Raw genomic sequence first — 24,915 nt, 5'->3', positions numbered from 1 at the left:
GCAATGTTACCCCCTCCTCAACTTTTCATCTCTCCCTCTCACATGTGAATCACCTACACCTGGAGCGAGGAGTCTCCTACGCAGCCCATCGTTCACTTAGAATCACAGATTAGCGCTGGACAGAAACTCGGCATAGTGACCAAGATGTCTATCATATAGTACATTTATCTGTGTTTAGCCCATGTCCCTCTAAACCTCTTCTATCCACGTACCTGTCCGAATGTCTGTTAAACATTGTAATTGTGCTGTTCTCTGCAGCTTTCTCTGGGAGCTCATACCATATACAGTGGCATGCAAAAGTTTCGGCACCCCTTTTCAAAAATTCGGTTACTGTAAATAGCTAAGTGAATAAAAGTTAACTTTATTTCCAAAAGGCATGAAGTTAAAGGTGACACATTTCTTTAACATTTTAAGCAAGATTGCTTTTTCTTTATTTCCATCTTTTACAGTTTCAAAATAACAAAAAAAGGAAAAGTGCCCGAAGCAAAAATTTGGGCACCCTGCATGGTCAGTAATTAGTAACACCCCCATTGATCACAGCTTGTAAATGTTTTTTGTAGCCAACTGAGAGTCTTTCAATTCTTATTTGGGGGATTTCCGCCCATTTTTTCCCTGAAAAAGGTTTCTAGTTGTGCGAGATTCTTAGGCCGTCTTGCATGCACTGCTCTTTTGAAATCCACAGATTTTCGATGATATTTAAGTCGGGAGACTCTGAGGGCCATGACAAAACCTTCAGCCTGCGCCTCTTGAGGTAGTCCATTGTGTATTTTGAGGTGAGTTTAGGATCATTATCCTGTTGTAGAAGCCATCCTCATTTCATCTTCAGCATTTTTACAATCGGTGTGCTGTTTGCTTCCAGAATTTGCTGGTATTTAATTGAATTCATTCTTCCTTCTACCATTACAAAATTCCCCATGCCACTGGCTGCAACACAAGCCCAAAGCATGATCGATCCAACCCCGTGCTTAACAGTTGGAGAGTTGTTCTTTTCATGAAATTCTGCGCACTTTTTTTTCTCCAAGCATACCTTTGCTCTTTGCGGCCATAAAGTTCTATTTTAAAGTCATCAGTCCACAGGACTTGTTTCCAAAATTCATCAGGCTTGTTTAGATGTTCCTTCGCAAACTTTTGCCGCTAAATGTTGTGGTGAGTACGCAGGAAAGGCTTTCTTCTGATGACTCTTCAATGAAGGTCATACTTGTGCAGGCGTTGCTACACAGAAGAACAGTGCATAATCACTCCAGAGTCTGCTAAATCTTCCTGAAGGTCTTTTGCAGTCAAACGGGGGTTTTGATTTGCCTTTCTGTCAATCCTATGAGCAGTTCTCTCAGAAAGTTTTCTTGGTCTTCCAGAGCTCAACTTGACCTCCACCGTTCCTGTTAACTGCTTTCTCCTGCTCTGTGGGCATTATTTATTTTAATTGTCTGAGTGCTGGGCAGCTGCTTTGAGGAGCCTACGATTGTTGATCTTTGGGACCAGGTTTGAGGAGTCAGGGTATTTATAAAGCTTTGTAATTTGCATAATCCGGCCTTTCCTAATGATGATTGTAAGCATGTCATAGCCCAAACAAGTAAAGTAAGTACTGAGACCTTGGTAAAAGTTATCTGAGACCTCAAATCTACTGGAGTGCCCAAACTTTTGCACGGTGCTCTTTTCCATTTTTCACTCTAAGATTGTAGAAAAGAAACATAGTAGACCAATCGTGTTTAAAATGTTAAAAAGAAAGTTTCATCTTGAACTTCATGATTTTTGGCGATCAGCTCAGCTTTTGCTCACTTAACTATTCACAGTAGCAGAAATTTTCTCCAATGGTGTCCAAATGTTTGCATGGCACTCTACCGACCACCCTCTATGTGGAGGAAATTGCCCCTCAGGTCCCTTTTGGAGTTTCCGCTATCACATTATCTCCTTCAGTTTTAGACTCCCGAAACCCTTCTGCCTTTCTTCATTAGTTAATCACGCTTTTCCCCATAAATGTGGGAATAGAACTGCACACAATGCCTTGTAGTCTCACCAATGACCTGTACCGAAAATACGTGAAGTCCCATCTCCTGTACTCCAAATTCTAACTAATGAATGCGTTCCTCACCACCCTGTCTACAGTTTCAGAGAACCATGAACTTGTATTCGAGTGGCGGCCCCCCTTACCCGGCTTAACTCGCCTACCACCCTTTTTTGTTGCGACTCCGAAGCTGACTCGACGTTCACTGGCCTGAAGAGGCGGTTCACAACCGCTCACATCCTGGTCCATCCGGACCCTTCCCGCCAATTCATTGTTGAGGTGGACGCCTTTGACTTCTGGATAGGAGCAGTCCTGTCCCAACGATCAAGTTCGGAGGAAAAAACTTCTCCCCTGTGTCTTCTTGTCGAGCCTACTGGCCCCTGCCGAGCGGGATTACAACGTTAGGATTCGGGAGCTACTGGCGGTTTAGCTAGCATTGGAAGAATGGAGGGACTGGCTGGAGGAGGCGGAACACCTGTTTGTTGTGAGGACTGAACCGAAGAAGCTGGGTTATATTCAGACCGCCAAACTGTTGAACTCCTGCCAGGCCCATTGCGCATTATTTTTTGAAAGGTTCATGTTTTCCCTCACGTACCGTCCAGGGTCCAAGAATGGGAAGCCGGGCGCGCTCTCCCGCCAATACCGCTCCAAAGAGGACACTGCCAGCCCAGAAACTATCCTCCCACCATCCTGAGTGGTGGCAACCCCCACTTGGGAGATCGAGTCCAAAGTAAAGGAAGCCCAACCGGACGACCCTGACCCTAATAATGGACCCTGCAATCGCCTGTATGTGCTCAATTCCGTCAGATCCCAGTTTCTCCTGTGGGTCACACTTTTCGGTTCGCCTGCCATCCTGGGAGTGATCGGGCCCTGGCTCTTCTGCAAAGACACTTTTGGTTGCCTTCCATGGAGACAGATACCCGTTCCTATGTCTCGGCATGTTCCAGCTGTGCCCGTGGAAAAGCCTCTCATCCGCCACCTGCGGGGTTACTTCGTCCCCTATCTGTCCCTGGTCGACCCTGTTCATATATCGCCCTAGACTTGATCACCGGTTTACATCCTTTTTGCGGAAATACCACTGTCCTCACCGTGGTAGACCGGTTCTCCAAGGCGGTGATCTTTGTAGCCCTCCCTAAACGCCCTTCCGCTCAGGATACCGCCGACTTTCTCATCCGCCACGTCTTCCGCCTCCACGGAATCTCCGCGGGCATAGTCTCCGATCGAGTTCCCAGTTCGTCTCGCAGGTATGGAAGGCCTTCTGTCAAAGCATGGGTGCATCGGTCAGCCTATCAGCCGGCTTCCACCCCCAGACGAACAGGCAGACGGAATGGGTCAACCAGGACCTACGTTGTGGAGGCGGTGCTACGTTGTGTAACGGCAAACAATACGTCTATTGAATAGACCATCTCCCGTGGGTTGAATACGCCCACTACTGTATGGTGAGTTCTGCTATTGGAAGGTCTCCCTTCGGGTGTTCCCTTGGGTACCAACCCCCTCTGTTCCCCGCGCAAGAAGAGTAGATTGCGATGCCGTCTGTTCAGGCCCATATCGTTCGGTGCCCTAAGGTTTGGGAGGATCAGCAGATTGCAATAAGAAGAGCGTTCCTGGGACCCCACTCATTCATCCTAGACCTTTCCCGCATTCAGGACTTTGATCGCGACCATCCAGACAAGCCAGGAGGATCTCCTGGACGCTCCAGTTGAGGGGTGGTATTGATAGATAGATAGATAGATAGATAGATAGATAGATAGATAGATAGATAGATAGATAGATAGATAGATAGATAGATAGATAGATAGATACTTTATTCATCCCCATGGGGTAATTCAACATTTTTTCCAATGTCCCATACACATGTTGTAGCAAAAACTCATTACATACAATACTTAACTCAGTAATAATATGATAAGCATCTAAATCACTAACTCAAAAAGCATTAATAATAGCTTTAAAAAAAGTTCTTAAGTCCTGGCAGTTGAATTGTAAAGCCTAATGGCATTGGGGAGTATTGACCTCCTCATCCTGTCTGAGGAGCATTGCATCGACAGTAACCTGTCGCTGAAACTGCTTCTCTGTCTCTGGATGGTGCTATGTAGAGGATGTTCAGGGTTTTCCATAATTGACCGTAGCCTACTCAGCGCCCTTCGCTCAGCTACCGATGTTAAACTCTCCAGTACTTTGCCCACGACAGAGCCCGCCTTCCTTATCAGCTTATTAAGACGTGAGGCGTCCTTCTTCTTAATGCTTCCTCCCCAACACGCCACCACAAAGAAGAGGGCGCTCTCAACAACTGACCTATAGAACATCTTCAGCATCTCACTGCAGACATTGAATGACGCCAACCTTCTAAGGAAGTACAGTCGACTCTGTGCCTTCCTGCACAAGGCATCTGTGTTGGCAGTCCAGTCTAGCTTCTCGTCCAACTGTACTCCCAGATACTTGTAGGTCTTAACCTGCTCCACACATTCTCCATTAATGATCACTGGCTCCATATGAGGCCTAGATCTCCTAAAGTCCACCACCATCTCCTTGGTCTTGGTGACATTGAGACGCAGGTAGTTTGAGTTGCACCATATCACAAAGTCCTGTATCAGTTTCCTATACTCCTCCTCCTGTCCATTCCTGACACACCCCCACTATGGCCGTGTCATCAGCGAACTTCTGCACATGGCAGGACTCCGAGTTATATTGGAAGTCAGATGTGTACAGGGTGAACAGGACCGGAGAGAGTACGGTTCCCTGTGGCGCTCCTGTGCTGCTGACCACTGTGTCAAACCTACAGTCTCCCAACCGCACATACTGAGGTCTATCTGTCATGGTCCTGTCTGGCAATTCCTTGCTCTTTCGTCAGTAAATGGGCTTCAATCCCCTTGTCTAATTTCTACTCATTCCCAGTTCACCTAATTACACACATCTGCCATCCATCAGTGGTGTGGGATTTGCTGTAAAAACATTTGATTGAACAGGAAGGTGTAAAAGCGGTTAATTTTTCAACCCTTTTTGACAACTTTATATCGATTGGTTAGAAAGTATACGTAGTTCCTCACACTAAGAGTTGTATGTTGTGGGAATTTTTTTCTGCAAATTGTTCACTCTGGGGTTGTTTGCGGAATGAAAGTAATCGTTTAATTGACGAAGAGGTTTTCACCCTCTGTGTCTGAATGTATACGAAATTTAATGTTCATAGTAGTTCTGGAACTACAGAATGTTCAGGAAGATGTGTATTTTTTGCAATGGAAGTTTATGTCACGTTATTCAGCAAACGGCGTCGGAAGTGATTCTCTTTAAAAACAGAATTAAGGAGAAAGGCTGTACCACGGTGGACTGAGTAGTGTGCGGAAGGAATTAGGGAGAGAAATAATGGATTTAGGGAAGTTAAGAATGAGTCGAGTGACTTTATTAAGTATAATCGGGCACAGGCCATGGTGAGGAAAGTGGTGACAATTGCGTAAAAGTTTTTCTGGAGGTCATATTGGGATAATATTGGATGGGATTGGCAGTTCAGACGTCTCCAGGAAAGGCTGATATGATATTATATGATCACACATATGACTGTCAACTCTCATGTGATAATATTAAAATTTCTGAATTGTATTTGGAGGTTTGATCATCGTCCTCACGGAAAATGGTCGCAGTAGTGCCTACTCTAAAACCTGGGAGGTCCCCATCTGACCCTTTTGAATATAAGCCAATATCATTAGGTCTCATTTACGTAAACTGATAAAATTTCTGGTAATAGAACGCTTGAGCTATATTTTGGAAAAGAGAGGTGACTTGCGTTTTATCAGAGTGGATTTCAGAAGGGTAGAATAGCATTGGAATCAATTTTATGTTTGGAATCATATTAGGAAAGCTCTGTTCAATATAGATGTTGCAATAGCAAAATACTTTGATATTGAAAAAGCGGATGATATTTATGGGAGGACGGACTTTCGTTTAATTTTTGGAAATGCATTTGAATGGGTGATTGTATAAATTTTTCCGAGTACTTTTTTTTTATTTGGACGTCCTGTGCAGGTAAGGGTGGGGAAGTTATATTCGGGTTTCTATAAGATAGATATTGGGACCCAACAAGATAATATAACCCGAATATAACTTGCCCACCCTTACCTAAATTAAAGACTGTTGGGATAATGGACCGCAAAGGAAACACCTTTACAGAATATATAACTGTTATGTTTATAGGGGAAGAGGGTAAAGCAAGAAGACAAGTAATTACATTGAAACGACTTAGAATTTAGCACACTATGCCACTATTCCTTCGTTAGTGTTGGGAAACACCATTCTGGGTCGTGTAGTTTTCGTTTAAAAGCTTACTTAAGTTACTGCAGTAACTTTGATTTAATTCACGGTATTGTGTTTTGTTATGTACTATCTATTGGACTTTTGGGGGGTAAATTAGGTTTTATTTGAAAAAGGAAGCAGTGAGGGTTTTATTTCCAAATTCTCCACACGACACTCCAGTCCAGTTAGTGGCCAGAATGCGGCTTTAATTTGGAGTGTCCGAAGCCGGTTATACAAACTCCGCCCTAGTACCTCACGTTAGCCAAACATTCAAGGAGAAGGCGGAGACTGGTGTGATTGACATTGGATTAGTCCATCAGAATCCGACTAGATCCCCGCCACTTTGTGGCAACGCCGGGCTGTGAGTTCGGTGGGCGGGAATGGGACATTCCCGTGTAGTTCTTTAACTGGCATCTGACGGGACCAATGAGATACCGAGTCTCCCGGCCTGTGCTTTGCACCTTCCCACAGACACGCTATCGGAACCTCCCGGAGCTGCGGGTCGATGGGATAATCCTCCCGGGAATAAACATAGAAACATAAAAAACGTGCTGCACAATGCAGGCCTTTCGGCCCACTAAGCTGTGCCGAACATGTTCTAACCTTAGAAACACCTTCAGATCAGGCCGTGGATGTGAGGAGCTGGAGCCCGGACGAGAGACATTGCGGCCCCCTTTGGCTTGTGCTCAGGACACGGTTTATTAATGAACTGAAGCACCGAGGTGACCGGATATTTCACTGCGCAGATCACCTGATAACGTCTGACAGGTGCAATCCCCACGGTGACAGATTGTGATTAAATTAGTGAATTAATATTCAGACCATTTCTGGAGTTAGTTTTTCCAATCAATTGAACATGCTGCCACTGTAAATCTACCTTGAGACTCGTCACAGCTGCAAATCAGCACCACCCCCCCCCCCCCAATACACGTTAGGTTATCCAAGAATAAGAATCATTTCACAAAATGGCTGTCTCTATTAAAAAAACAAAAAGAGAAGTCAAATTTCGTATTGCATTTATTATTAAAGTCTGTATAAGCGGAACAACCTTGAGATTTGAAACACCTCTAAAACGACCGGCTCCACCAAGTCAGTGTTCACCCCCGATTCCGCCAAGAAACCCACTCTTAACATATCTGCAAATCAGTGTGCACCCACAAATTTGTACTCACCCGCAAACCCATATTCAACCCTCAAATCAGTGTGCACTCCTAAAGCAACTGACACTCCAAAATCGCTGTGCACTCACAGATTAGCTGGCATACCCCTAAATCCGTACACATCCGCAAAGGCCGCATGCACCCCAAAACCGTAACCACCCCAGATTCACCGACAAATCCGGAAATATGCGCGCACCCCTAAATCGGTGTGTATTCCAAATTCGTGCTTACACCTACACATGAGGCTGTCGCAGAGCAGGAATCATTTCAGAATCATTTCTTACTATTTTTAAGTAGGACGCAACTGTTCTGTGAAATGAACAGCTGCCTTCTACTTGAAAACAGCAAGAACAAAGTTTAAATTCCAAACACACGTCCACAAGCGTATTCCCCCTATTCCAGTTGACATCACCTTATATCTGCGCACCTTCCCAACCCCACCATCATCCGCGTGTCAGTGGCTGTCACCAAATCCACCGACACTCCCATATTCACTGATAAACCCCTATGTCTGCGCAAATCCCTGTGCACCCCCATGTTAGCCAAAACATTCCTAAATCAGCGCAATCCTCAAATCGGTGTACACCTCAAAATCCATGTTCACTCGAACCTGCTAACAGGCACAAATCTGCCAACATGCAGAGATCCGAGCGCAACCCAAACCCGCTGACTCCCCGACATGCACATTAGATTATCTCAGAGCAAGAATCATTTCAACCAGTTCTCAAAACATGTGCCTCCAAATTCAAAAAAAGCAAGAACAGAGGTCAAAGTTCAGTTTGAATTTATTATTAAACTATGTATCAATGAAACAACCGTGACATTCAAAACGCCTCAAGTTCCACCGGAATTCCCATATCTGCAAATCTGTGTCCAATCCCAAATTTGTGCGCATTCGCAAACTCACATTCAAACCCCAAATCTGTGTGTATCGCCAAATTCATGCGTACTCCCCAAACCTACCGACACCCCGAATTCCTCCCACATGCCCAGATCTGTGCGCACCCCAAACCCGCTGACATCCTTCGACCTGGTTAAATCTGAACTGAAAAAGCTTAATCGGCAACTTGGAAGTATACAGCAGACTGTGAATGACCATGAAATTCGTATTAAGCTACACGAAGAATCTCTGCCGGTGTTGCAGAAGGATATCGAAGGTTTCAAGAAAATTTCTAAGGAACAACTTAAAAAATACGACGCGTTACTGAAGAAACTTACAGGTTTGGAGACCAGGAACTGAAGGTGCAATATCAGAATTCTTGGGCTTCCTGAAAAACTGGAGGGTAATCAACCTATCGATTTTTGTGCTCAAATGCTGAAAGATTTATTCCCTGATATATTATCGGAACTACCAAAATTTGATCGCATTCACCGAGTTACCCCGCCTAATTGGGATCCTGCCAAACCTCGCTCTATTATCATTCGCTTTTATGACTATCAGATTAAAGAACAGATCCTTCGTGAATCAAGGAAGAAAGGCATATTACAATTTCGTGAACAACAGTTTCGGATCGTTCAAGATTATCCACCGGAAGTTCTAAGAGCTAGACAGGCTTTTAAAGAGGTCATGTCTGATCTTTTTAAGCTTGACTGTCGTCTTTCTCTCAGAGATCCATATAAACTCAAGGTTACTACTTCTGATAATAAGGTTTCTTGGATTACGAAGCCTTAATCATTTGTTTGTTAAGTAATTGGCTCCTTGTTATTGTTCAAACTATGCAAAATATGCAGGCAGACCGCATCCATTTTCTCTTTTGCTTTTTTCCGCCTTTATACGGGTCCTCTAATGTTACTTTTTAGCAGCTTTTTTTAAACAATACGTTATATTCTTTCAGTGTTATGTTGGTTTGTATCTTCCTTTTAGAAATTTGACTGAAAGTAATTATGTAGGGTGTACATGTAGTAATTACTGAGGAATGAAAATATAGGGTGTTTTGTTTTACTTTAAATTCACTCTGATCTTTCCTATTTTTTGATTATTTATATACCTTTCGCTCTTTTACTGTTTTTCAATAGTATACAATATTGTATATTTTTTATTGCTGGTTTTTGTTTTTTTTCATTATTTTTCCATTTTGTCATTTTGTGTTTTTTTTTTCTCCCTTGAATGCCTTAAATTAGTAATGTAGGAAACTATCTAAACTGCTTCCCTTTCTAATTATTTTCTATTTGTTTCTTTACTCCTTTTTTTTGCACCCGCAAGTATATGTTGTTTTCCTGATTGTTTTCTACTAGTATTCGATTGTATTGTCTTTCCTTTATACCGAGACTAATACTTATATTTTCCCATGGTTTTTTCCCGTATATATATATATATATATATACAATCGTTTTTTTTCAGCACAGCTATACATGTATATTTCCTGGAGTTTTGGGTTGGGAACGTTAGAATTAGTCTTCAGCCTCCTTTGGCTGATTTCTCTCTTTGGGGGGAGGGACGGGGGAAATGGGTTCTTCCAGAAAGCTGATTGCATGTTTTTACTGTTTTATTTATTCGCTATCTACATGTCTGTGATTACCTGTTATACATTGCTAAAGGGTACTTGATGGATTCTTTTATTAATATACTCAGTTTTAATGTGAAAGGTCTAAATAACTCTGTTAAAGGAAATAAGATTTTCTCTTATATCCGGAAACTTAAAACTCGTATAATCTTTCTTCAAGAAACCTATATTCGTAAAGATGATATTTCACGTTCTTTCAAAGGGTATACATTTTCACTCACCCCCTCTATCTAGATCGAGAGGCGTCTCTATCCTGTATGATCAGAATGTATCCTTTATTCAACATAATGTAATTACTGATACAAATGGCCGCTTTGTTATTGTTTGGGGTAGTCTTGAGAATAAACTAATGGTATTTGCGAATGTATACGCTCCAAATACAGATGACTCCTTGTTCTTTGAACGTCTTTTCTCCTTTCCTCCTGATTTGAATCGGTATTCCTTAGTGATGGGTGGAAATTTTAATTTTTGGCTTAACCCGATATTAGACCGCACTTTAACTAAAACCCCCGTCACTAATAAATCAGTCCTACTTTTCAAATCTTTTCTATTTCAATGTGGTATTCTCGACGTGTGTTGTTTTTTGCACCCGGAAAAAAGGAATATTCATATTTCTCTCAGGTTCATCATATGTACTCTCGGATTGACTACTTTTTTATAGATAGAAACTTGCTTCCACTGGTACGATCCTGTGATTATAAGGAGATTGCTTTGCCTGATCATGCATCTGTGCTTCTGGCTTTAAGATTACCTGTTTATTCTGTATCAAATAGAAGTTGGCATTTTAACTTATCATTGTTATCTGATAAAAATTTTCTAAAGTTTTTGGAAGACCATATTACTTTGTTCTTTAAAGAAAATTTTAAAGGACATACTGCTGGTACTATAGTCTGGGATACTTTTAAAGCATATATTCGTGGAGAAATTATCTCTTACTCTACCTATATAAAGAAAAAAGCTGACAAGGAAAGGTCTGACCCAGCAGCGATATTAAAAGATCTTGATCGAAAGTATGCCTTATCTCCAGATCCAAGTATATATAATAAGCGGATTGAAATCCAATCCAAGCATAATCTTCTACTGACTTACCCAATTGAACGACAGCTGTTGAAAGATAAAACTCAATTTTACATTCACGGGGATAGAACTGGTAGTTTATTAGCCAATCACTAAAAATCGTTTACAATTAATCGTCAAATCTCAGAAGTTTTTAAAGATAGTGGTACTAAGATATCCGACCATTCTGAAATTAACAACGTATTTAAAGACTTTTATTTTAAGTTGTATCAGTCTGATTCTTCTTCAGATGATACCTATGTGAATGTTTTTTTCAGTAATATCAACATTCCTACATTGTCTGCTGATAGCCAAATACAGTTTGATCAGCCTATTTCCAATGAAGAAGTGGCTGAGGCTATACGTGCTTTACATTCTGGTAAGACCCCAGGACCTGATGGCTTTCCGGGGGAGTTTTATAAAACTTTCACTACGTTACTTACACCTTATTTATCCTCTGTTTTATCAGAGTCCTTTAAATCAGGTAAACTCCCTCAATCTTTTTATGAAGCTTTTATTTCTCTTATTCTGAAAAGAAAAATAAAAACCCAGTTGAACGCTCTTCATACAGACCGATTTCTTTATTAAATGTTGATACAAAAATTTTATCCAAAATCTTAGCTCGAAGACTTGAAAATATTCTACCATCTATTATATCACATGACCAGACAGGATTTACTAAAAATCGTTACTCACATTTTAATATACGTCGGTTATTGAATGCGATATATTCACCATCCAAAAAAATATCAGAGTGTATATTATCCTTAGATGCAGAAAAAGCCTTCGATAGGATTGAGTGGAATTATCTTTTTAAGGCCTTAGAAAAGTTTAATTTTGGGCCTAATTTTATTCATTGGGTTAAATTAATTTACTTGTCTCCTACCGCTCAGTTTATTACTAACTCTCAAATTTCTAAGCCCTTTAAATTACAGCGGGGAACTAGACAAGGTTGCCCTCTTAGTCCTTTACTTTTTGCTTTAGCTATAGAACCCTTAGCAATAGCATTTCGAGAATCTAAGGACATTTCTGGTATACTAAGGGAAGGTATGACTCGTAAAATTTCGTTATACGCTGATGATATTTTACTTTTTATCTCTAACACTGAAACTTCTTTACCTTCGGTTCTTCCTTTAATTTCCCAGTTTAGTTTTTTTTTCAGGATATAAGCTGAACTTACATAAAAGTGAGCTATTTCCTTTCAATGACCTAATGTCATCAAATGCCAAATTTCCGTTCCAAGTTGTTACAAGGCAATTTACATATCTAGGTGTTACAATTACTAAAAACTTCAAGAATTTATTTAAAGAAAATTTAAACCCCTTATTGAATTATGTGAAAAAGACGCTTTCTAAATGGTCTCTTCTTTCTTTATCCCTAATTGGCCGAATTAATTCGATTAAAATGGAGATTCTTCCTAAATTTTTATATATTCTTCAGGCCTTACCTATTTTCATTCCTAAGACATACTTTGATTCTTTAGATTCAATTTTAACGTCTTATATTTGGAATAATAAACAAGCTCGTTTAAGTAAAGTTTACCGACAAAGAAATAAAGAGATGGGTGGATTAGCCTGACCCAATTTTAGGTTTTACTATTGGGCTGCCAATATAAGGTATATTACTTTTTGGTCCTATTATATTTATCGTAAAGATTGCCCATCATGGGTCTTCTTAGAAGTTAATTCTGTAAAAAAATTCCTCTAATGTCTCTCTTCTTGGATCACACTCTTCTTTTTCGGCAAATAAAACAACAGATAGCATAATTGTTAAGCAAAGTTTAAGGATCTGGTCTCAATTTAGAAAATGTTTTGGTTTAGCGAACTTTTCATTATCATCTCCCATTCTCCTTAATTATTTTTTATCCCTTCCATGACTGAAAAACTCTTTAAGGATTGGGGTGAACTAGGTATTAATTGTTTTTGGGACCTGTTTATCTCAGGATCTCTTGCTTCATTTGACCAACTGTCAACTAAATTTGCACTGCCAAAACACATTTTTACAGATGCCTTCAAATTAGAGATTTCTTAGAGATCAACAACTTTTGCTATAGGTCCTGATAAAAAATTACTGGACGATCTTTTAAATTTAAAACTTTTTGTTAATGGTTCTATTACCGGTATCTATAACTTGTTGATTGATTCGAGACAAGACTTTTTAGATAAAATACAAAAAGCTTGGGAGGATGACCTAAATTGTCAGATTTCTGATGAAGGATGGAATAAAATTCTTAAACGGGTTAATAAATCATCTTTCTGTGCTCGTCATTCTCTTCTACAATTTAAAGTGGTTCATAGAGCTTACATTTCTAATCTCAAGTTGTCCAGTTTTGATCCGAACGTTTCTGCACTTTGTAATAAATGCAACTCTGCTGATGCCTCTTTAATTCATATGTTTTGGTTTTGCCCAAAAATTGAAAAGCTTTGGAGGGAAGTATTCCATAACTTCACAACTTCTTAGGGTCCAATTTGACCCAAATCCCCTTACTGCCTTGTTTGGTATTATTGCAAATGAAGATATAACTTTAAATACTCCTAACCTACAGGTTTTAGTTTTTACCTCTCTTTTAGCAAGGAGAGAAATCTTGCTTAAATGGAAGGAGTCTACTCCTCCTACACATCTTCAATGGCTACGTGATATTATGTCTTATTTAAATTTAGAGAAAATCCGCTACTCAGTCTTAAATTCGAAACAATCTTTTTATGATATCTGGGGACCTTCCCTAAATCACTTTTCCAATTTATAAAGCTTAACTGTGCACAGACTTCTATGTATATTTTTATCTTCTCTTCCTAAGCGAATATGTCTTTTTTTTTCTAATTATCCATTATCATCCATCAGCTTTCTTCTTTGGTAGTTGGTAGGGGGTTGACTTTTTATATTAAAAAATCTTTTATGATGTATGACCTATCTTTAAATTTTTGATTACAGAGTGGTATACCTTTATGGGATATTCTAGAACATTTTGATCAATCTTATTACAGTAAATTAATGTACACAATTTATGTTGAGATGTATCTATGTGTTGCACTCTCTAAATCTTGTTTTTTCTTCTGAATAAAAATACTGTAAAAAGAAAGAACCCGCTGACATCCCCAAATGCACGTTAAATTATCACAGAGCAAGAATAATTTCAAACACTTCCGAAAATAGCCGCTTCCACATAAAATCAAATAGCAAGGACAAAGTTGAAATTTCGAAGTGCATTTGCTCTTAAAGTATCTGTAAATGAAACAGACTTGAGATTCATTATACCCCTAAATCCAAGGACTCCCCGAATCCGTGTACATCCCCAAATCCGCCGAGACACCCAAATCTGTGCGCAGCCCTAAATACTCTCAAATCCCTGTGCACCCTCAAATACTCTGTTACGTACCCCATAACTGGGTGTCTGACCAGCAGAGAAATAAGAATCCGTTGGAGTCTGGTGGTACTGTATTCAAAGGTGTTTATTAGTAAAATAGGCAAAACAATACTAATAATGAAAAAATATATATAACACAAGTTAGCATTAATAAACCTAAAAGTGTAGGAATAATAATAAGCAATAATACACAAGCTCTATCGATGTCTAGGGGGAAATGAATTGTCATAGAAAAGTATAAAGTTCAGTTCAGTTCATGAGTGCTGAGGTAGGTATGGTTGTTGTGTTGTAATCGTTGGAGAGAGCGAGAGAGAGAGAGAGAGCGAGCGAGATGTAACAGCAACTGTTGCGGCAGGCAAACCTTTTACTCCTTTCTTAATCCGTCGAGTCGTTGTGGCCATTCAGTTATGATCCCTCTGTCATTCAGCTGGACCGTTCTTCTGTGGTAGACTCGTCACTCCGGCATGAGTGGACACACACACAAGTCCCCACCGGCCCTGCTGTAACACTGTGAGTTTAACTGACCGATCTCCTGGTTCGGTCTCCGATGCCTCCACCTTCCTTGTGGGTTTCCAACACTCAATCAGTGCCCACTGGTGTGTCTCCTGGTGTGCTTGAAGGGTGTCTCTCCAGACCTGTCTTTTATCCCTACTCACGGGGTCTCAGCTATCAATCCATTTAGAATGACTGGGTCCATCAAACCAGCCCACTCATGCAGTCCACTGAGGAATGTTAATGAGCAAAATAGTAGAAGTTAAGTAACCCTTGTAGAAGTCATAATACAGTAAATCAACAGTCTCTCCCCTCTCTTATCTGTAGCAAATGTTTTTGCATGTTTTCCATCTCTCTCTCTCTCTCCCTCTCTCTCTCTCTCTCTCTCTCTCTCTGTCTCTCTCTCTCTCTCTCTCTCTCTCTCTCTCTCCTCTCTCTCTCTCTCTCTCCCTCCCTCTCTCTCTCTCTCTCTCTCTCTCTCTCTCTCTCTCTCTCTCTCTCTCTCTCTCTCTCTCTCTCCTCTCTCTCCTCTCTCTCTCTCTCTCTCTCTCTCTCTCTCCCTTCTTCCCTCTCCTCCACACTCCCCTCTCCTGCTTATGCTGTAGCACATAAAACGGAAACAAACTGGCCTCTCCGGAAACCTCAAGCTTTCATCTTCTAAGAGAATATTATCGCTGTCCAAACAACGAAAAAATTACGCAACATCAGACAATTCACTGTGCGGGTCAACCGTCATCACTGTGCGGGATGGGGGTGGGGAACGGTGGGTTGCTTGGAAAACGAGCTGCAGTAAAGGAGGAATTGTGGTGAAGATGAGAGGCAGGTAAAGCGTTCGGTAGGAAGGAGAAAGAGACAACAAGTGAAAGAAGAAATGGAGTGACTGGGTAGGGTAGGGAGGAATGTGTGGAGGAAAGAGTGGGGCAGTGCGGAAGAGAACAGATGAACAGAGGACACGAGAAAGAGATTGAGTCTGTATATATTTAATCTCTCTCTCTTTCTCTCCTCTCTCCACACTCCCTTCTCCCGCTATTCTGTAGCACACAAAAAGGGAACAAACTGGCCTCTCCCGGAAACCACAAGTGTGGCAGTGTGTAAGGGAACGGATGAAGAGAGGAGAGAGAGAGAAAAATGAGAGTGGGGGTGAGAGGAAAATAGGTGACAGGACAGGAGGAAGAGAAAGGATGAGGGAGTGGGAGACAAGAGATAGAGATAAAAAAACGGTGAGGGAACGGGGAAGAGAGATGGACAGAGTGGGAATTGGGGAAAATGGAGCAGGAGGATAGAAAGAGTTTGAGGCAAAGAGAAGGAACGAGCAATTTCTGGGAAGCGGGGTGATGGGTAATGAGAAGATGGAGTGTGTGTGTGTGTGTGTGTGTGTGTGTGTGTGTGTGTGTGTGTGTGTGTGTGTGTGTGTGTGTGTGTGTGTGTGTGTGTGTGTGTGTGTGTGTGTGTCTGTGTGTGTGTGAGTGTGTGTGTATGCGTGTGTGTGTGTGTGAGGGGTGTCTACCTACCTGTGTGCATGTGGGTGTCTGTGCCTGTTTGTTCTTCAATAATATTAAAAATCATTGCTTCAGAAACTTTAAAATCCCTCACCTGTTCGCCTCACTTTGAACATTTATGTCCAGATCCCCATAAAGAAAGCTGCTTTCTTCCCAACTATGGACACAAACCAATTGCCTTTCACATACATTTTATTTGGAGTCAGAGGGCATTATAACAAGAAAAAAAAGAACAATTTTGCCCTTTTAGTTTGTATCAAATTGTTATTTTGTTGAGTCCCATAAACGCACCTGACCATGGCTCTCACTACCCCTCCTGTCCATGTACTGATCCAAATTTCTCTGCAAGGAAATCCATAACGTGCACTGACAGATCTTCCCACACACTCACCACCCTCTGAGTGAAGGAATTCCCACTCAGCTTCCTTTTAAATATGTTATTTTTCACCCTTAAACTGAGATCTCCTGTTCCCATCTCATCTAACCTTAGAGGAAAAATTCTGCCTGCATTTACCCTGTCAACAATACTCATAATTTTGGCTACATCTACGAAATCTCCCACCATTTTCCAACACTAAAGGAAACAAAAATCATTTATAATCCACAAGTCCCAGCAAACGTATTATAATTTTCCTCTGCACTCTTTCAATGTTGTTGATAATTTTCCTTCAGACAGGTAACAAAAACTACATACAATACTCCAGATTAGGCCTCACCAACGTCTTATAGAACTTCAACATAACATCCCATCTCCTGTACTCAATAGGCACACGAGTGAATCTGCAGATGCTGGAAATAAATAAAAAACACAAAATGCTGGCAGAACTCAGCAGGCCAGACAGCATCTATGGGAGGAGGTAGTGACGACATTTCGGGCCGAAACCCTTCATCAGGAGTGAAGTAACATGAGATGGTGGAGAGGGGATCCCTGCAAACGGAAGAAGTGCTACACCTGCCCCCACACTTCTTCCCTCATCACCATCCCAGGCCCCAGACAGTCCTTTCAGGTGAGGCACCACTTCACCTCCGAGTCAACTGGGGAGAAATACTGTATCCGATGCTCCCGATGTGGCCATTTATACATAGGGGAGACCCGCCGCAGACTGGGAGACCGTTTCGCCGAACACCGGCGCTCAGTCCTCCAGCAGTGGCGGGATCTCCCTGTGGCTACACACTTCAATTCCACAGACCACTCCCACTCCGACATGTCTGTCCATGGCCTCCTCTACCGTCAAGATGAGGCCACACGCAGGTCGATGGAGCAATACCTTATCTCCCGCCTAGGTGGCCTCCTACCTGCCGAAATGAACATCCAGTTCACAGACCTCCGTTGATACCCCTACCCCCCCCCTTACCCCCATCCCTTTCTATTATTTTAGTCTGGTTCTCTTCCACTCTCTTCCCCCCCCCCCCACTATAATCTCCCCCCGGCCCTACCTTTCTTTCTCTTTTATTTCCCATAAATCTCCACCTTCCCCCTAGCCCATTTCCCTCCACCCTATCACTTCCCAGCTCTCTACTTCATCCCTCCCCCCATTTCTTATCCCCTCTCCACCATCCCATGTTACTTCACTCCTGATGAAGGGTTTCGGCCCGAAACGTCGTCACTACCTCCTCCCATAGATGCTGTCTGGCCTGCTGAGTTCTGCAAGCATTTTGTGTTTTTATTTTGTTCCTGTACTCAATACTTCGATTTACGAAGTCGAATGTGCCAAAAGCTTTCATTTCGACGCTATCTACCTGTGACGCCACTTTCAAGTAATTATGAATATGTGTTCCCAGATCCCTCTGGTCTACCGACACCTCAGGACCCGACTGCTCACCGTGTCCTCATGCACCTCGAAATCAGTGCGGACACCGAGTCCAAACCTTTGAATATGAAACAATGTTTGATGAGTTCCCAGCAGTAAATCTGACCTGCTGCGAGAATTACCTCTTTTAAGACTCTTGAAAACCGAAAAGGAATCTGAACAAATTACAAATTTACATAAACAAATTTCCTCCACCCACTGCAAGCACAAAATGATGCAACAGATTCTGTTGTAAATCCTGATAAATGGTTGGAGGGTCGTTTCTTTATTGTTACCTATAATTCAGACGTAACACAGCAGCACCAACATTCCCAGTTAAAATATTTTGATCCTTCTGTAAAAATGGTTAAACTATCTCAATAGTTTCCTTAATACATACTGAACCAACAAATTCTCAGGCATAACAGTATCGTTAGATTTTATTGAATCGTGTATTCTATTGTTACGTACCCGTGACACGTGACAGTGGTACCCTTGTCACGTGACTGGGGTTGAAGTTATACTGGACTTGAGGTAATGGTGTTGTGATGGTGGAGTGACGTCATTTTCCCGCCAGTAGAGGTCATGTGACAGTTTTTTTTTACAAGGTATAAGAGGAGGACCCCACCCTGTGGGGAGGGGCAGTTCGTGGCTGGATTTGCCAAGCTGACTTCATGCCACTGCGTGATTTAATGTGATGACGCAGTTTAGTTGAAAAATGAAGTTTTATCTAATGCCTAAAGTTTAAAAGGTCATTGCCAGCAGTTTCTTTAAAATACTGCTAGTGGAGAGTGAAGATAGAAGTTCGGGAGTTAAAGATCGAGGAGAATCGAATTTCGACGGTGGAAGAGGTTCGACCTTATTTGATCCTCATTTGGAAGGATTTCGTTGACTGTTCTCGCGTTAATCTCTGCTGGGATAGCAGGAGATTGAGGACAGTGTGGAAGAAAAGGTCAATGCCTTTAAGCCGTTACATTTCATAAAATGTCTTCGTTGGAAGAGTTCGACGCCGGGGATCGAAGGAAAACTACGTGGAAGAGAATTTAAATCGCCTTAAAAAGTCTCTCCTTTTAAATGGACTGAGCATTTTGAACTTTTGGCAATATCGCTTTAAACAACTGTTTCTGCAACATCGCTTTAAGAACTGTTAAGCTGCCGCACAGCAGCTGTTTTCCGGTTACGTTAGTGTTTGTTTACTTTTGGGGGGTTTGTTTTCAGTGTTTAATAAACGTGTTATTTGTGATAAAAACCCTTGCCTAACTCACATATATTTATTGTTGCCTGAATACGTAACACTATAATCAACTAAAGGCATCGTAAGAAACAAGCTGGGCTTACCAAGAAGGCGACTGTGGGACATTTTGCATAACCCACCGAAACCATATTTCAAGCCTGATACGCACCCGTGCATCCAAAACCAAAAACAATCTTCTTGTGAAGTTCCCAACGGTCTCCAACGCACCTTTAACAGGATGGTCATTTCTTCTCCCTCAAATTAATCCAGTATGTTAACATTAAATTCAACCTCCACAACTTGAACCAGTAAAGTCGAAACATGGGACGACCTGACTACACCACAACACAATCTTAAATCCTATGCTTGTATCACACCCACACATTTTAAAGTTGCAGATGAAGCTGATCTATAAACCACAACCATAATCAAAAACACATCCAATGAAGCAAACTAAATTGGTTAATAACTGTTTTCATGTAACACCCAGGAATACCCAGAGATAACTGAGATTATTTAATGTTTCGTTATATTTATCAAGTATGTTCTGATCCGTTGATTCCATATCAACTTATTATCTATCCACATGCTTGGAAATGTTACCACTGACACCTTTTAAGGAGTTTGACCATATCATTTCAAATCAAGTGCAGGTCCATTAATCCTGTTTGTAAAACACATAGCTTGTCTTGCAGCTACTGAAAGCTTAAATCCCATCTATTTGCCGAATGTTTGACCTCATTAATCGCTAATGCATTCTTTATACGTTAAAATTGAAATTTCTACCTCTGATCCATAAAACTCCATCAGCTGCATAGAGTGATTTACACACTCCAAACCTATCTCAAAATATCATTAATTATATGAAATAATAAATACTGTCTTGCGGAATTTCAAACTCTATCTCATAACAGCCTGAATATAACTTGCCCTCCCGGATCTGACAGAAGAAGTCCAATTTAAAAAAAGTCAGAAAAAGTTCGATAATCGCCCCCTCCATCCTCATTTCCAAAATTTCATTAAAAAGTCTTTCTTTCCATAAATATAATTTGCTTTTTGTATTGTAAAAATACTGTTGTTGCAACATCGATATTTAGCTGTGCTTTCCTAATATCAACTTCCAAACATAAAAATGAATTAAATGTCATACTTGCCCACCCATACCTTTACAAGACGCCCAAATAAAAACAATCAGAAAAAAAGTTGTACAATTGCCCCCTGAATTGTATTTCCAAAAATTAGTTAAGTCTGGCCTTCAATAAATATCATTTGCCTTTTCAAGATCAAAATATATTGCTATAATCCTATCTTTATTTAACTGTGTTTTCCTAATATGATCTTCCAAACCGAAAACTAATTCCAATGTTATTCTACTCTTCCGAATTCCCATCTGATAAAACGTGCAATCACCTCTTTTATCGAAAATATAATTCAAGTTTACATAAAGTGACGTTAATTAGATTGGCCTATAACAAGGAAGATCAGACGGAGAGCTCCAGATTTTAGGATGGGCACTTCTAGAACCATTTTTCACGAAGAAAGCAAATGGCCAAACCTCCAAATACGATTCAAAAAGTTAATATTTTCACAAAATAAAATTACATGCATATCTGTTGAATCAAGTATTTCTATTACAAGTTCCTCATACATTTTTACTCCCATTCACAATTCTATACCCTGCCGCTTTCCTTGCAAAACTGACAATAACACCCCTCTACCAACTAATCTGTCAAGCCTAACGACAATATAATCCCGCACCGGAATAAAAACTTAAAATATGCAGGTTTCCTGTACAGATATAACATTGGAAGAATCTGACAAAATCAGAAATAAACTTCTGAAAATCTTGACACTATAAATCGGAGTTCTCGCATTTCATTGCAATAATTTAATCCCATTATGTAGACTGGGATACAGCTACACCATCCAACAAAACTTCATTTGAAGCTTCCCACAAAACACCAGTTATACCAAGATACCTTTCGGCAGCTTTCACAATAACTTTAGTTTCCTCAGTAGGATGAGATGCTTGAGCAGTACAATTCACTACAGCGATTATAAACATCACAAACCTCATTTTATCCAGCAGTAAAGTATCATTGATGACGGCATTTATCCACTGGCGTCACAATCTGTTCTGTGAGTGGGTTAACTTTAACAAGTTTAACTGCCCTGCTTGCTGTACTTGACCTCGAACTGGTTCTTCTGCTGACTGTGCTGTTATGAACCAGTTCAACTGGTAATTTCATGCCTTACAAAACCAATTCCTTCTGCCTACACAAGGAACATATCCCTCCATTCCCCGCACATTCATGTGGTATTTAATAACCCCTCCGCATCTTCCTGCACCACCACCCCTGACATTCATTCCAGACACTCACCACTATGAGTATGAAAAACAAAACTTGAAACGCAAATCTCCTTTGAACATTCTGTGTCAGGTTTTTAACATCATTGTCTCATGTAATTGTTTTTAACAGTACCTGTGCAGAGAAAAGATACAAAATTACACGAAATTACAAAATAACTAGTGCAAAAAAGGACCAACGAGATGGTGTTCCCCCTTTCTCCTGAAGTGCATGCCCTCTGGTATGAGACATTTCTTCCTTGGGGAAAAAAATACCGGATGTCCACTCTGTCTGTGCCTCTCACATTCCTGTAAATGTCTCTCAGCCTCTGCCGCTCCACAGAAAATTCCCCTAGATTGTTCAGTCTCACATTATCCAGGCAGCATACTGTTAAACCCTTTTGATCACCATCCAAAACCTTTGCATTATTCCTGTATTCGAATGCAATTCTCCAGATGCAACAAATCTGCCTGACACTGGAACCACTACCTGGGAATTATGAACTCGGATTCCAAGATCCCTCTATAGATCAACACAGTCCAATCTCGCCCCATGAATATAACAGCAAAGAGATAATGCTGAGCCTTTATAAGACACTAGCCAGGGAACACCTGGAGTATTGTCAACAGTTTTGGGACCCCATATCTCAGAAAGGATGTGTTGTCATTGGAGAGAGTACAAAGTAGGTTCAGAAGGATGGTTTTGGGAATGGAGGGGGTAACATATGAAAAGCATTTGCCAGCTTTGATCTTGTGCTCACAAAAACTCAGAGGAATGCTGGGGAATCTCGCTGAAACCTACCGAATGCTAAAAGAACCAGATGAGGTGGATGTGGAGAGGATAATTCTTATGGTGGGGCTATCAAGAACTAGATGGCACAACCACAAAGTTCAGGGGCCACCTTTTCAAATAGAGATAAGTAGGTTATTATTATTATTATTATTATTATTATTATTATTATTATTATTATTATTATTATTATTATTAGCCAGGGATCTGTAGAATGCTCTGCCACAGGCTTTGGTAAAGGCCAAGCGTGTGGGTATCTGTAAGGCGGAAGTTGATCGTACCCTGATCGGTCAGGGCATCAAAGGATATGGCGAGAAAGCTTGTATATGGGGTTGAGTCCGATCCGAGATCAGCCATGATTGAAAGATGGCAGACTCGGTGGGCTGAATGGCTTGATTCTGCTATTATGTCTTATGGTCTTCTGGACACAAGCCCCCTCAAACATTATCAATCTTCTCTGCAGTCTTCCAGCACAAAACGTCCTTTGTATAGAATGCTAAGCAGAACTGAATGCAAATGTTCAAGAACATTGCCAAGTCAGACAGCATCTATTAAGAGGAATAGAGTCGATGTTTGGGACATAATCCCTCGCTTACAGAACTGGTTTAGGCAATTCGGCCCAACCTTTCCATGCCATCCTGGTGTCCATTTAAACTAATCCCATCACCCTGTCTTTGACACAAAAATCTACAACACATTACAAGCTCTTCAGCCCACAATGTTGAACCGACCATGCAACTGATTCTAGAAACTGCCAAGGATTTCTCTGAAGTTCAAACCTCTATGTTTCTAAGTTCCATGTACCTATCTAAGAGTCTCTTAAAATATTCTATGGTATCCACCTCCACCATCACTGCCGGCAGTGCATTGCATGCACCCACCACACTCCGTGTAAGAAATTTTCCCATGACATTCCTCGGTACCGACTTCCAAGCAGCTTAATACTATGTCCCCTCGTGTTCGTCACTTCAATCCTAGAAAAATACCTCTGTCTATCCACATGGTCATAGCCTCTCATCATCTTACACACCTTTGTCAGATCACCTCTCATCCTCCGTCGCTCCAAGAAGGAAAGGCCAAGTTCACTCAATTTATTCTCATAAGGCATGCTCTCCAATCCAAGAGCAACATCCTTGTACATAAGAACATAAGAACATAAGAGATAGGAGCAGGAGTAGGCCAATCGGCCCCTCAAGCCTGCTCCGCCATTCAACAAGATCATGGCTGATCCAATCTTAACTCTAGTTTTCACCGAATCCCACAAGGCAACAGTGCCAACCAACAGGGCACCATGCCGCCCATTTTATTTTATTATTCATCCCGCCCAAACCCATGTGATCACCCGGGGGAAAAAAACCGAGTTGCCAATTGAGGAGAAAAAATCTGGAAAATTCCTCTCCGGCCCATCCAGGCTATCGAAAACTGGTCCAGGAGATCACATGGCTGATCTAAACCTAGCCTCATGTCCACTTACCTGCTCGCTCACCGTATCCCCTAATGCCATTTTTATCCAGGAAAATGTCTATCTCCATTTTGAATTTATTGAGTGTCGTAGCTTCCACAGCTCTCTGGGGCAGGAAATTACACAGCCCCACTACCCTCTGAGTGAAGAAATTTCTCCACATCTCAGTCCTGGAACGGCATCCCCTTATTTTAAGATTATGCCCCCTAGTCCTAGTTTCACCAATCATTGGGAACATTCTCCCCGCATCCACCCGATCAAGCCCCTTCACAATCTTATATGTTTCAATAAGTTCGCCTCTCATTCTTCGGAACTCCAATGAGTAGAGTCCCAATCTACTCAACCTCTCATCATACATCAACCCATCCATCCCCGGAATTAACCTAGTGAACCTTCTCTGCACTGCCTCGAGAGCCAGTATGTCCTTTCTTAAATATGGACACCAGAACTGCACGCAGTACTCCAGGTGTGGTCTCACCAATACCCGGTACTACTACAGTAAGACCTCCCTGTTCTTATACTCCATCCCCCTAGCAATAAAAGCCAGCATTCCATTGGCCTTCTTGACCACCTGCTGCACTTGCATACTAACTTTTTGTGTTTCCTGCACCAGGACCCCTAGATCCCTTTGCACAGAAGCACTTTCCAGTTTCTCTCCATTTAGATAATAACTTGCTCTATTATTTTTCCTGCCAAAGTGCAAGACCTCACACTTGTCAGTATTATATTTCATCTGCCAAATGTCTGCCCAATCACTCAGCCTATCTATGTCCCCCTGCAGGGTTTCAATGTCCTCCGCACTCATTACACTCCCTCCCATCTTTGCGTCATCAGCAAACTTCGATACGTTGCACTTAATCCCTTTCTACAAATCATTAATATAGATTGTAAAGAGTTGGGGTCTCAACACCGACCCCTGCGGAACACCACT

This window comes from Hemitrygon akajei, chromosome 7 (genome assembly GCF_048418815.1).
Source record: "Hemitrygon akajei chromosome 7, sHemAka1.3, whole genome shotgun sequence".
Lineage (NCBI taxonomy): Eukaryota > Metazoa > Chordata > Chondrichthyes > Myliobatiformes > Dasyatidae > Hemitrygon > Hemitrygon akajei.
This window is presented reverse-complemented; position numbering follows the sequence as displayed.